Raw genomic sequence first — 15,462 nt, 5'->3', positions numbered from 1 at the left:
CCAAAAAGAACAATACATCGTTGACCACAAGAGGGCAATAGAATGCAAATGTTAAAACCCATGCCCCTTCAAGAATCTCTACTTCATATTTTCACATGCACAAGCCTTACAGTTTAAATTTCACATACATGCTTTCAAATTAGATTTGATGAAGAATAATGAGAAGGTGTAAATAAAATGTTTTTTGGCTTCACGGCACAAAGATGTCTCAGAAGTTCGGTCATAAGTAGTCTGCAGTTACCTACTTGGCCCAAGCTACTTCAGAACTGAATTTAGATTGGAGTGAGGACTAAATGGAATGCAGAATTTAGAGCACCCTCTGCCAGCGGTGCAATGTCAATAATGGATGCAGACAAAACTTTCCATATAGTAAATTAACAGTTTACACAATAAAGGTAAAACCACATCAGTTTAGCATTATCTCGTGTGCAAAATTTACAAGCTTTGTCAATCATATCTAGTCTTATAGTAAGCACTGGCATCCAAGAGCTTAAAACATTGCTACAGATCAGGGCCTGCAAAGTATGGCCTGTCATCCAAATCCAGCCTGCCAAGTGACTTTCCTAAATAAAGTTCCCCGGGAACGCAGCCACGCTTCTTCGTTATGTGCTGTCCATGTCTCCTTTCTCACTACAAAGACAGAGCTAAATAGCTGTAACAGAGTCCGTGTGATAAACTAAGCCTGAAATACTATGATCTAGTCCTTTACTCTATAAAGAATATGACCTCTATCCTCAATTATATGACCGTGATCACTTGAACTCAAATTAAATGGTTAGAGGTACCTTCCGTGGGTACAACAGAACGCAACAGGGCAACGTTAATGGACAGACTAGGGTAGATTTTTAAGTCCTGGACTATTATGATAAAACAATGTTTTGTCAGCATGACATATACAGTATAGGCTAGAAAGGGATGACACAGCAGGTGTGGGGCTCCAGGGAGCATGCTGCTAACCACGGCCAAAGGAAAAGGAGGGAGCAGGAGTGCGAAAGCCCCCTGCATGGCTTGTCCAGGGATGGCTCAGTGGAGGAGCTGGAGACGAGCAGCATGGGAGGGCTGAAATTAATACGCACACAAGGACACGAGCCCCGTTAAAGAAGTGGTCAAGTCATGAGGAGAAGGTGATGTTAGGGAAGAAAATAAGCTCAGCTCTGGCCTCATCATCATTAAGACACCACTAGAATGTCAGTCAACGTCACCAGGGGGCATTTTAAAAGGCAAGTGTGCAAACAAGAAGCAAGGTCCAGACAAAAAGCTTGAGTGAGAGTCTCACGCCACATGGCTGCTGGCTCCGAGCCCGAAGGAGGCAAGTGTGGACTTACAGCAGAAGAGGCTCAAGCCCAGAACTTGGTCAATTCTTGGAATCTGGGGTCAAAGAAAACAGAGGCCAGGAAATGAGACAGAGAAGACACAGTCAGGGAGTGAGAATATTACACTAATATTTTCTTAAGTCGAACCTTTGTATTCACTAAAATACAAAATACGGGAAAACCTCCAGATTGCTGTGGATTACACTGGGACTTTCATTGTTGGTTGATTTTTCCTTAATGACAGTCTCAGAAGTGAAAGGGTTCATCGCTATCTAGAAGTCTTGCCCCTCCTCGGAAAGCTCTTCATACTGCACATGCACCGGTCACGTGTGTGCACAGGGCTCCTCCCCTTCTCCCCACGGACCACAGGTCTCTGCCATTCAGGGGCCTCACCTTCAATGCGTGTGCCCAGACTCAACAGCTAGTCACCATCACATGCACACACCCACAAAAGAGCCAGGCTCTGTCTCCCAGGGCACCGGTACCAAGATGCAGGTGGCCAGTGGCTCCAGCCCACACCACAGGTCTGCTGTCTTCTCCGCTGTACCACGGGTTCTGTTTCCTCTGTCAGAGTTTCTCCACAGCAGCACGACTAACATTTGAGGCCTGATGTTCCCTGTCGTGGGCGAGTGCAGGCCCTGTCCTATGCCTGTAGGATAATCACTGGCTACTACCCACTAGAGGCCAGCAGCATTGCCCTCCCTCCAGTTGTGACGACCAAAAATGTCTCCGGACAATGCCCCTGGGGGGGCAGAGCCAGCCCCGGTTGTAGCTCAGGGCTGCTAATCGTTGCCCGGCCTCTGGTCTCTCTCTGCCGTCTTCTTCCGCACTTGCACCTGCTTTCTTGTTTGTACTTCCCCTCCCTTTTCACTCACCACAGTGGCCACCACCAGGGTGCTGTACCAGCGTCATCCCTTGCTTTCCCCTTATTCCCCTCCCCAGCCAACTTTTTCCTCTTACGTCATAAAAACCTCAATCACACGTTCATGCCATGTGTGTTTGCAGGGAAAGTACAACCATCTGCAGAGCCTCCACAGAGCTCCCTCTGGCCCTTGGGACAACACCGGCCTGGGGCTCCTCTTTGCCATGTTCATTGGTTGATGAGTATTCAGCAAGAGCTTTCTTCCCACCTACCTCTGGGTTTCAAGTTCCTTTCCGACACGTGAGGGTATTTTTGGAATGATTTGCTCAGATATAGAATTTCCCCTCCACATGTAGGAATTTTACAAAAGCAAAATCTTAAAGAATCATACACAAAATCACAACACTCCGCATGAGAAATTAAAAGCAGGATTAGAGGGATCATTATTCAGTCCAGTAATGTAGCCCAACTCATCAGTAGTATTTCTTGCAGGACTATGCGCAAAAGAACAAGAACAAGTCTCCTCAATTTCATGAACTTATCACACACACACACACACACACACACACACACACACACACACACCTGCGTTAGCAGATGTCACCTATCCGGGAGCTGAAGAAGCCACACCAATTCAAAGTCCCATCAGCCTGGGGTGTTCTGGATCCTCTCCACCCCCACCTCCACCCGGCATTTCTCTTTCACCGTGGTCACTGATATTTACGGCAGTAAGTGTAGAGAGGACTGGGAACACCCTCATTTGATGACTGGCCATTTTGGAAATCTCCTTTTGTGAAACACCTGTTTTTTCTAAAGAGTTGTCATTCCCCCTCCCCAAACCCCATCTGACCTGTAGGCATGCCTTACATATTCAGGGCATGAGGCCATTGTTAGACTCCTATCTTCTGCCACTCCAAGACCTGTCTTTCACTCTCTTGGTGGTATCTTGCAAAACTTATTTTAAAAATCTTTTTATTTTAATGTTATCTTTTGAGGAAGAAAGTTCATAATTTTTATGCAGCCCTATTTATTCGTTTCCTTTTTAGGAAATTCTTTTAATGTTTTGTTTATAAAATATTTGCCTACCCAAACGTTATAAGAAGATCTATTTTTTCTAAAGTTTTATTACTGACGTTTAAAAAAATGTAATAGTCTCACAAGGAAAACATGCAAACAAAGTAGTAAATACAATTCTTTTGGTTCAGTTAAGGGTGGAAAAAATGCAAGGTACACACAAGTTCTGCTAAGAGTCTTAAGTGTCCATCTTCATTAAAATACACAACTGCTGAACAACGAGTTTCCCTTCTACATCTACTCAGAGCGAGGTCAACAATTTACTGCAGATATTCTGCGTGGGGCGGTCATTTGTGGAAGCACACCAGAGTTCGTTTTGAACCGAGGACTTACCAGGCACTTCACATGCACTCTCTCCTAAGCCATGCAGCTGTCAGAGAACAGAGTGCAGTGAGCCACGCTTGGCAGGCCAGGAATCGGTGCTCTGCAAGCAGCAGCGGTCGGTCCCGAGCCACGCCTGGCAGGCCAGGAGACGGTGCTCTGCAAGCAGCAGCGGTCGGTCCTGAGCCACGCCTGGCAGGCCAGGAGACGGTGCTCTGCAAGCAGCAGCGGTCGGTCCCCAGCCATGCCTGGCAGGCCAGGAGACGGTGCTCTGCAAGCAGCAACGGTCGGTCCTGAGGCTGCACGCTCAGGGTCAGACAGGACACAGGAGGCTTTCACTAGGAATGTCATCTCATTTAATGATAAGGAAACAGGCTCTGGATCAAACACTGGGCAGCCTGGCTGCACATCCCTGCTGCGACCAGCCAGCACCCTGACGATGCTGACGATGGCCTCAACGGACACATCATGACTACTCAGGGCCTGACAGTGATGGTTATGAGGACGTGACCCACAGCCTCCTTGTAGTCAGCCATGGCCCTGACAGAAGCAGGAAGGACGTGGGCTCTGCACCGGGACCGCCTGGGCTGGGACTCTGGCTCCGTGGCCCATCCACGGTCTGCCATCACCTCTCTGCACCTTGGTGTCTTGGCAAGGTTGTCGGGAGCGCAGAACACCGAGCACACGCACCGGCACACAACAATCGCGGGCTCCACGGATTACTTATCACCCTAGTAGTCACTCCACAAATACTGACTCCAGCACCAACCCCATCCTAGGCACAGCTCCCGGGGTTGGGAAGACCCAGTGAACAGAACAGGCAAAGTGCCGGCTCTCTAAAAGTTTATATACAATTTGTGGTGAAAGTCAGACAGCAGATACACAAACATCCGTGGGCTGGCAGGAAGCGTGACAAAGACAAATAAGCGAGTTAAGGGTGAATAACAAGTGAGGAAGCATTATTCCACACAGGGCAGCTGGCAGAGGACACTCTGATTCAGTGACATCTGAATGAAGATCTGAGGGGAGGAAAGGAGTCGTTCAGTCATGTGCAGGGACAAGAGTTCTGACCTGTTAGAAGAGAATGGGTGACAGCCCTGAGGCTAGAGGATGTGTGGGAAGGCAAAGGCAGCTCGAGCCCAGAGCGCAAGCACTGAGTAGGAGGGCTGCAGGGAGAGGTAGGATCGGGAAGTGGCAGATCACAGAGGGCCCTGCACGTCCTGACTACGGAGCTCGGAGCACTGGGAGCACAGCAGGGTCGTCACACGATGTACGTTTCTCAGACCAGGCAGGTGACAGTGTGTAGGACAGACAACAGGGCCCAGAGGAAGAAGCAGGAGGCCCGGAGGCGAGCACAGTACCCTGGCTGAGAAGTAATGAACCAGGTTAGTATCTCACCCTGTTTTCACTGATGGGAAAAACGCTTCAGGGCTTTAGGTAAGTGGCCCAAGGTCCCACAGGTAGGAAGAGGCAGACAGGGATTCCTCTGCAGCAAGTACATGCACAAATGCCGCGGAGCAGAATGAAACTAAGAGAAGGCCCCTGTGGCTCAAAAACAGAGGAAGAGAACTGACCTTACTCTTGTGCTGGCAGGCTAGCTCTTCAGATCATGGGAAGGATTCTGGTCCCTGCTTCAATCGGTACAGTCTGGCTTGTCTGTCCCCCCACAGCCCTGCTGAACTGCCCAAGGTTGCCTGATTTAATCGCATTCCATCACCCTGGTTCAGTCCTTAAACCACAGCACCCAACCCCCACAGCCTACTCGCCCACGAGTGCTGACATCCCCACTCCCCTCTCGTCCATGAAACTTACCATTCTCCTTACCCTTCCGTTACCATTCTAAGAGCCTGGCTGCATCCTGAGACACATTTCCACTATTCTGCTGTCTGCCATTCCATGGATTTCTGCATAGCAGCTAAATATAACAGGCCCCAAATAAATCATCCTTTTGCTTCTTCTAAGAAATAACTTCCTATTAAGACCACTGACACTAACCTCCTCAATCTTACCACCAACAATGAGCACCAAGATATCCATAAGCTAATCAACTAATGGCGAGGTGGAGTAGGAAGTGTTTGGACAAAGAATCTGTTAACCTTGATACTGAGAAGGGTCAGCTAGCCAGTCTGTGTGTAGGAAATAAACAAACCACAATCTCCAGAAACAACACAGATATTGTTGTTTCTTGATGGGTCCTGCAAATAACGTGGTACTGGACAACTCTTTCTTACAACAGACTTCCATTTAAAAATCCTCAAAGAAGGATAGAGATAGAAATTCATCATTAGGCAAAAATTACAGCAGTAATAGCTGTAAGAATCATCAATAGTACTGAGATTAATGGGTGAAAATCAATGAGAAACAGAATACCTGCATAGTCTCAATATATCCCCCAGCACGTACTTCTAATTACAAAAGAGAAAACAGTAACTTCACGGTGGAGAAACCTGGCCAGCACCTTAAACCAAGTGATCCAAGTGCAAATCACCTGTAAAAAGGAGTCACCTCATCATCACAGACTTCCCGATAAGCTGTGCTGTGACGGCTTCAACAGCCTGGCTGTCGTACTCTTGCCAACAACACGCAACGTCAATATAACCATGAAAAAAACCCCAGACCAACCCCAATTGGCAGACACGGTACAAATAACCAGTCACGATTCTTCAGAAGTGTCAAGTTCATGAAGGACATAGACAGACTGAGAAACTGTCCCAGATTAGAGAAGACTTAAGGAGACCGTGAACAGCCACACGGTATCCTAGACCAGGAAAGGGATGGTAAGTGGGACACCTGTGGAAATCTGAGTAACATCTGTAGATCAGTTAATAGCACTGTATCCATGTTAAGTTCCTGGTTTCAATTACGTACTATGTTTATGAAAGTTTCAACATTTTAGGGGAGCGAGGTGAAGAGTATGCAAGGCTTCTTTCAACTATTCTTCCAACTTTTGATACATATTGAGAATCAAAAGAAATTCGCAGACTGATTGTTCCATAACCGTGGTAACAACACCCATAACACCCACCAGAACCGCTCTCCAACCAGCCTCTCTGGTTGAACAAATACATGGAATCAACAGTTTAAGATGATCTCTTGGATTTAAGTGTCATGATATATTCTTTGCTCAGGTTTTAAGAAAATATGAAAATTTATGACGGGGGACACTGGCTGGCTCAGTCAGTAGAGTGTACGACTCTTGACCTCGGGGTTGTAAGTTTGAGCCCCACACTGGGTGTACAGATTACTTAAAAAATAAAATCTTTCAAAAAATAAAAAATTTATGACAGATGTTTAACGATCTGAATGTCACATTTTCCATGGAAATCTATTTAAAGGTCTTAAAGGAAGAGTCAGTAACTAAGTTAACATGTACCACCTAGCGAGACGCCACAATACAGGCTTTGTAGGTTAACAAAAAGTAACCGATCTCGTCCCGCTCTGCTTTTTCTCACTATCTCCACCCAGAATGCCTTTCCCCAACTACCGCGAGCCCCACTCACCATGCCCGGACCTGCTCCCTCAGGAGGACACCATCCCCCTCCCTCTGAGCTCCCCATCACTGTCTTCCCCATCAGGATTCTCTACCCGGTCTCGCCTGCTCCTGCAGGATCTGCCCTACGCACCTCAACCCTGCTACCATGGGAGAGTAACCTGTCCATCATGCAAGAAAACAGATGTCCCTGGGGGTGAAGACAGAAGGAATACACATGAGCAGATGGCAAATTTTATTAAGAGGCCCTACTGTCAGGGAGAGTGAGAACTCTTAAGAATATCAAGCAAACAGAAAAAAAAAAAAAAAGTGGCAACTGTTAAGCTCAAGAAAACAGGAAAACAAAAAGTTGAACTAAAAGGGAATATAATCATGCTACATTCACCAGCTCAATAGTGAGCAACATTAACAAAGTCAAAACAATTCAACAAATTATGGCTCTAAACAAAAATTGTGCTACAACTATGTGGGGGAAGATGGGAGTTCAAAATGTAACTTTGTCTAAAAGTGACGCATCGATGGCCCTGCCTCTACATAGATATTGCTGGGAACCGTGGACAGAAATGCTACAAGAAACAGATAAGCAGGGTTCCAGGCAGCTCTGGGAGGCGGATGGTGGAGGCAGGACAGGAGCCCGCTGGGTTCTGCATGAACCATTCAACACTGTTTTACTTTTGAACACATGCACCTACCACCCTCTGATAGCAGTGAAATTTCTAAGTAAGAAAAAGAAACAGAATCTCTAACAGAAGCACTTCCAGCAGGACATAAGCGTTTTCCTACAACTTTTCAACCACGCTACCCCCTTTCCCCCTTCAACAGTGTCTCTCCACCCTCAGGACGCAGGGCAGCTGAGGACAGCGTGCATGGCCTGAGACCTGGCGTCAGCCTGCCGGCTCCGTACTCTTGAGAAAGCTACTGTAAGCTCTGAACCTGACCTTTCCCCGCCCGGGACATGAAAACACCACCACGGACCTCAGGGACCCGGCTGCGTTGCTCAGCACCCAGATGGTGAGTAAGTGTGAGGATGACCGTACACCCTGGACCTAAGTCACCCAGATGCAATCTGTCTCACTACCCTCTCCCCCTTCACACCACCGTCCAGGCGGGCTTTCATTCTGACCACGCCCCCACACTGCGCCGAGCACTTGCCAGAGTGTCCTCCAAGTCGCCAAACCCGAAGGCCAAACCTCAGTCCTCATCATGACCTTTCCTGACACTTCAGAGAGTTGATCACATCCTCCTCCTGGACACTTCTTCCCTTCTTCCCATGGTGCCAGTGCTTGTGGTCTTCTTCACACCTGCTCTGTGCCAAACACTGCTCATGTTCGTCCTTGAGCACTCGATGGCAGAGTGATCCGAGGCTCAGACTTGCTTGTCTTCTCTGTGCTCACTCCCTCGGTGACCACAGACCGTCACTGCGTTTTCATGGCCACTTCCAGCTCAGACTTCTCTTCCAACCACCAAATGCCTATTTACAACTGCCTACATGACATCTCTACTTGGATCCCTAACAGAATCACAAACTTAAAACGCCTACAGTGAGCTCCCCATCTGCCCCTCTAAACCAAGTTCCACCCACAGCCTTCCCCCCATCTAGTTGCCCAGGCCAAGAGCCTTCTAGTCAACTCAACTCCTCCCCTTTGTCCTCACATGCCTTATCCAATCTGTCAGCAAATCCTACTGGTTCTACCTTTGAAATACATCCAAGGCCCAACTGCTTCTCACCACCTCCAGTTTTCCTGCTCCAATCCCAGCCTCCGCTGCCGCTCACCTGGTTCCCTGAACAGCGTGCCGACAATCTCCTGGTTGTCCTCTACTCTCCCCCACCCTCCAACCCCCACCACCAGTGTCTATTCCCAACACACTAGCCTTTCAAACCTCAGCCGAATCTCAGGGCTCAACACTGAGGGAGGGACAGCTGCCCTCCGGAGCCGACAGCCAGCACCGCCTTACCCTAGCGACTCTTTGTTTGGACAAACAGCCCCAGAACCTCACAGTTCAATCTATGTCGATTGTTCTCAGCTGCCCTGACGCTAAATAACCTATCTTTATTCACCAAATGGGGGGTTTCAGATGGGTCTCCGGGCAACCTTCTTTTCTGTCTACTGCCTCCCCACACCCCATTAACCCTGAAAATAATCTCCATACATATTTCAGCAATTCAACTCCTCCAAAACTTTGCTTTGCTTTCCTAGAATTCTGATTGTAAAACACCTCCATCCCAAGTTCTGCCTTAAGAATGCAACACCCCAAAACAAATCAAGAACCAAGAACCTGATCCATCCTGCAGGGGCTCAAGTGGACCAGGGCACTCAGGTACATCAAGGGCCCCGGATCTCAGAGGAACACCATTAAGTCGATGCTGTACAAAGCCAGGCTTACTCGTGTGGCCTCACCAGTTGTCCAGAATTGGGGGAAACAATTATAGAAACACTGGTTATAAGGTATTTTTCCTGGGTTTACATATTTTCAAACGGGGGGGAGGGGAGGGGAGGGCCAAACTAGAAGCAGCAGATTATATCTCGGTGTTCAAAGTTCCAGTGAGCCAAGAACGGGCTCTCAGTTCCCTGTCAGGCCTTCGTTCCACTGCACATCCCATTAAGAAGAAAAATTTTGTGTAACTTCTGCTAAATATGAAATGTCTTGGGCTCTACCATGACGAACGATTTTTAATAGCTAATGCTGATGAAAAGTTATACTTGATATTCTCCCTCTTGTTTGGATCCACTAAGAAAAGAGAACTTATTTTGTGGCAAGCATTAAACACTACTTCATCCAGCATTTAGTGAAAACTACCCATGGGTCAAGCAGAAAACATGCAGAAACGAAATAACAAAATCTTTGCTCTTAAAGATGCAGAAACAGACTTGTACCCAATAAATATAGCCCACTGTTACAGGAAGAAACATTGAAATGTGCAGGGAGGGTGGGGAGGAGACAAGGGATGTAAACAGCTGGGCATGGCCTTCTCCAAAAGACAGCAGAGTCACACCTGGCACAGCACACAGAACAGGTGCCTCTCATAGCCAAGAAAGGGTAGAAGGAATCAGAAAAAAGGAGCAAGACTTCCAGGCCTTACTTGGAAACTGAAACTTCGTGACACAATTTCCCTTCCCTTCCCTAATACCTAATCCTGGCAGAAACAAAAGTGGGTTTGGGGGAGAAAGGAGAACAAAGGAGGAAAGTGAACTGACCCCCAGAAGGAAATGGAAAAACAATCCAGGGTCCTGCCCCTTGGACATCTAAGACAAACACACTTGCCAAAGTCAAATTCAACGTAATTATAATGATTCTGAATTCTGAATCCATGAAGTCTAAGTTTATGGGGCTTTTACACCAAAGCAATGTATTGCTAAAATCTTACCAATGCTAATACCACAAGACAGATTGATGAATCTTCTATCAACGATCTGTCCTCGATTTACCACTAGGCCTACCAGAAAGAGCAGTCTTTGGAAATAAGACAAACTGGAATAGAATCTCAATTCTATAACCTCCCAACTGTGGAGTGCAGCACAAGTGCCAAGGTTACAAATTAACAAATCACAAATAACCCAATCTCTGGAGCTTAGTTTTCCTCTCATTAAAGTGGGGGAACTGCCATCGAATAGCAATTGCTAACATTTGTGAATGCTGAGCACATTTCACATTTCTTATGGCATCCTCACACCAACCCTGGGAGAGCGGTCCCATCACCAGCACCCTTTGTCAGAGGAAAGAGCTAGGTTTAAGTAGTCAGTGAAGAGGGGCGCCTGGGTGGCACAGCGGTTAAGCGTCTGCCTTCGGCTCAGGGCGTGATCCCGGCGTTATGGGATCGAGCCCCACGTCAGGCTCCTCCGCTATGAGCCTGCTTCTTCCTCTCCCAGTCCCCCTGCTTGTGTTCCCTCTCTCCCTGGCTGTCTCTATCTCTGTCAAATAAATAAATAAGATCTTAAAAAAAAAAAAAAAGTAGTCAATGAAGAGTTCGCATGGAGAGAAAGCTAGGTTTCGGTAGTTAGAGAAGAGTTAGTAAGTAAGCAGCCAAGCCAACATCTGAATCCAGAGCCCATAAGAATAAAACACGAGTAAAAAGCACAGGCTCCAAAGCCAGACTGAGTCTGAATCCCAGCTTTGCTTTTTACTAACTTAGTAACCTTTAACCTCTGTTTCAGTTATGCAAATGTGAAACGGGCAAAGTGTAGCCTCATTCAGGGGATTACTGCCAGAGACTCACCTAGGAGCTGGATGGCCCAGTGCTGACCCTGTTGGGCCACTCTTCTAGGGCACATGCTGCTACTGTCACAACTATCAGGGACAGGACTGTCATCCTGCCTGCCTCTCTCCACACATAAAAGGCACTAAACAACTGATACTTCTTCCCTCACCTACTCTGCAAAATCAACTAGCTTTTATTTGTTTCTAGTATATGTCAAAGAAACCTTAAGACAGATGAAAGAAAAATCAAAACAAAAGGAAAAACCAAAACACAAATGTAGCAAGAGAATTATACTCACAGTTCTGAAGGCCACGGTAACTCTGTGAAGAAATCAAACGTGGGTTTAAAGGAAATGCTCCCGGTTTCTCTTTCCTCTTTCCATAGTCCTCAGAGAACCTGACAAGGAGAGACAACATGCGCATTAAAACCCCCTTCCTTTCACTTCTTGAAGCTCTACTGAACTCACCCCTCAGCCAGTTCCATCACCTCCCACACAAGCCTACTGGGCAACGCCTGGGATGAGGGGTGAGAAGAGGGCACCATGTCCCTGTCTTCAAACCTATTTCTACTTAAGAAACACACAGGAAGGAGTGCCTGGGTGGCTCAGTCGTTAAGCGTGTGCCTTCGGCTCAGGGCGTGATCCCAGAGTCCTGGGATCGAGCCCCACATTAGGCTCCTACGCTGGGAGCCTGCTTCTTCCTCTCCCACTCCCCCTGCCTGTGTCTCCTCTCTCACTGGTATCTCTCTCTGTCAAATAAATAAATAAAATCTTAAAAAAAAAAAAAAAGAAAAGAAATACATGTCAAGCAACTGGAAACTATTCAAACATATCAAAAATCATAAATTAACAGGGTGTGGTTGGCTAATAAGTGCATGATACAATGACAGAGTATAGACATCTGTTCCACTGCCTTCCATCAAAACTATACTAAAGAGATATTTTTTAAAAATGTTCTAAACAGGGGCGCCTGGGTGGCTCAGTCTGTTAAGCATCTGCCTTCAGCTCAGGTCATGATCCCAGGGTCCAGGGATGGAGCCCCAGGTCAGGCTCCCTGCTCAACAGGGAGTCTGCTACTCCCTCTCCCTCTGCCCCTCCCCGTTTGTGCTCTCTGCTCTCTCTCCTGTGCAAACACTCACTCCCTCAAATAAGTAAATAAATAAAATCTTTTTAAAAAATGTTTGAAACAGCACAGGGAGAACTGAAAGGAGAAAAAAGCCAAGATTTTTGAAGTACTGAGGAAATCTTCTAACATGGAAGATTGAGACCCAAACAAAAAAGTAAAAAGAAGAAACCTGGAGGAGACAGAAACTATAACAGACTGAAGTAGAGTAAAGGAGGCAGCAGGCCCAAGAAAGCCAGGTCCTAATTCAGCAGTGGAACACACGGAAACCACTTCCACTTGCACAGCAGTGTCCTAGAAGACCAGAAGTGGCAGCAGCAGTGTAGACAGAACGGGGGTAAAAAAGGCATAGCCCCAAATACAGAGGAGCCGGGGAAGGCCATGGAAGCTGAAACCAGAACCTCAACCTCAAGCCAGGCACAACGTGATGCCCCCTCACTCTGAAAGAAGATGGGAGGGGGCATTCCCCGGAAAAGTAGAGGCGTCTATGGACTGAAGTCACCCTGCCCAGCTGCACTGAACAGAGCTGGACTTAATGACCGTATATACAGTGAACAGTGAATTCTCCAGCTCTCCTACAACAGACCACACACGCACACCGCTGGCTTCCAGATTCTGAAGTCAGAATTGTGCCGGAAAGAGACTGGAGAATATTTCTGGGGAATCTGATCAGCTCCAAAAGACAGATCTAAAGATACTAACCCTGGGGACCCCCAACACATGGCCCACCCAGAATACCCTGATGTAAAAGTCAAAGGGCCCCACCACGTCAGACAGGAGAAGGAAGGAAACAACCTAAAAGAAACAGAGACTATACAAACTATCAATAATATAGAGGTAAGACAACACTGCAATCAAGAAAGAAAAACAGGATGTTCTTCTAGAAAAATAGAAAAAGAGCCCTTGGAAATCTAAAGAACCTTTCTGAAATCAGAAATAATAAACTAAAGAAAAGGTTAAGTCAAACTGAAGTCATCTCCCTGAATAGAGAATAAAAAGACCCCCCCCAAAAAAAAGGCAGAAAAGGAGGAGCAAAGGAAGGAAGAAGAAGAAGAAGAAAAAGGTATTAAGATAATTACAACCTTTGCCCAGGACAGCCAAGTTCTGGATAATAAGACTTCCAGAAAAACAAAATAAGGAAAAGCAAGGGAGAAAACCTCAGCACAGTAATGCCAAAGAGTATTCCCAGAACTGAAAACTCCCAGGTACCAGAATGAAGGGACCCGCTGAATATGCAGCACAGTGGATGAAAACCGACCACACAAGGTACACCATCACGATATTTCAAAAGACTTGGACAAATTGTAAAACTCCTACAAGCTTCTAAAGATGGGAGGGGGGAAAAGTTACATACGAAGGAAAATGAGAATAGCTTCTGAATTCTAAAACAGTAACATGAAAACAAGAAGGCAATGGAGCAATCTTTGAATTTATGAACAAAAATGAATTCCAATACAGAACTCTGTACCCAGCGAAACCATCAATCAAGTTTCAATCATGCATGGTCCCAAAAGGTTTGCCTCCTAAGCATCCTATGTCAGAAAGCCCCTGGAGAAAGTCTTCCACCAAAACACGAGCATCAACAAAAAATGAGCAAGGCGTGAGCTTCCATTAGAAGGGATAAGGGAATCCCCAGGACAACGATGAAGGGAGATTCCAGAATGGTGGCTGTGCACCAGGAGAGAGGGAAACAAGTCCAAGCCGGAGCAGTGTTGCTCAAGAGGAGGGAATGCTGAAGGCTGTCTTCAACTTGTCCAAAAACACTGTACTATCTTTTTAAAGTAATTAACGCCACCAAAAGGAAGAAGTCAGTGAAGAAAGACAAAGACAAGAGTTGCCACAAACATAAAATCCAACTCTGGACAAAAGCCAAACGATGAGAACAAAGGAACATCCAGGGACAACACAATAAAAGACCGAAGGAGCAAGCAGCTCGGAAAAGAACAGAACAGAGATCTCCAGGAAACTGTCTCCCAGAAATCAAATGTGAAGAAGAGATGAGTCTGTATGACCATGAAGAAAAATTACTAAGAGGCTACTGGATGGTATGGGGAAAATAGGTCTGGGGTAGGGGGTAAATTACAATAGGTATAAAAAGAGTTAAGAATGTGGGGGACTGATGGGGCACCTGGGTGGCACCGTGGTTAAGTGTCTGCCTTCAGCTCAGGGCGTGATCCCGGCGTTATGGGATCGAGCCCCACATCAGGCTCCTCCGCTGGGAGCCTGCTTCTTCCTCTCCCACTCCCCCTGCTTGTGTTCCCTCTCTCGCTGGCTGTCTCTATCTCTGTCGAATAAATAAATAAAATCTTTAAAAAAGAAAAAAAAGTGGGGGACTGAAGAAAGATAAGTACCCATCATAATGCCCTGGGCGCACCTCTATCACAGGACTTACCCACTGTACCATCATCACTGACTGACTTCTCTGTCTCCCTCCCTCGGCTGCAAAGACCTTTTGGAGAGGATAATTTCTCATCCAGTTATCACCCTGCAGAGTCCAGTACAACGCCTGCTACAAGAGTATACACAAAAGCAAAGGGTTTTTGTATTTTTTTGCATTTATTCGGGTACTGAGTATCTACTACACATACCTGCTATCCTTCCGGAGAACTAGAATTCAAAGACATATGGACCTTGCTTGCCTTTAAATTTAAAGAGTTTCAACTTTTTTTCACACCTGAGAAAACAAATATTTCTCCTATATCCTCACTCTCCCCAAAAGATGAAAAGTTCACCAGGGGCTTACAGAACTTTAATAGTCCGGCTATCACTAATGGATATGGAACCCAAGACCTGATGACACTTGGTTGACATTGTACGCATTGTGTAATATGAAAAGGGTGCCGGCTTGGGTATCAGGACACCTGGTTTCTAGTACTTTAGAATTACTCCTTTTGAAGAAGAGGAAATCCCAACTCCTTGATATGACCTGTCGGTCCCTGAATGATCAAGCGCAGTCTGACTGTCATGCTATCTCCCGTGAATCCTACAAAGCAGCAACATTAAGCCATTTTCGGTGTACAGAACAACCTGTGCCCTCCTCGACACCTCCTCCACCTGGACCTTCTTCCCCGGGATGACCTGGA

At 46.6% G+C, this 15,462-nt stretch overlaps 1 protein-coding gene across 1 annotated transcript in view; it reads right to left on the bottom strand.

Moving 5' to 3' along the window:
• Positions 1 to 15,462, bottom strand: part of LOC123803820 (ral-GDS-related protein-like) — a 59,168-nt gene that overhangs the window by 31,977 nt on the left and 11,729 nt on the right. Inside the window, exon 2 of the mRNA XM_087860521.1 lies at positions 11,557 to 11,654. The gene's annotated coding sequence lies outside the window, so the exon portion shown is untranslated. The remainder of the gene's footprint in view (positions 1 to 11,556; positions 11,655 to 15,462) is intronic.

The sequence above is a fragment of the Ursus americanus genome, unplaced genomic scaffold, assembly GCF_024610735.1.
Source record: "Ursus americanus isolate L20-20 unplaced genomic scaffold, mUrsAme1.1.p SCAF_68, whole genome shotgun sequence".
In the NCBI taxonomy this organism is placed as follows: Eukaryota; Metazoa; Chordata; class Mammalia; order Carnivora; family Ursidae; genus Ursus; species Ursus americanus.
The sequence above is the reverse complement of the archived record's forward strand: the minus strand, read 5'-3'. Positions and strand labels throughout refer to the sequence as shown.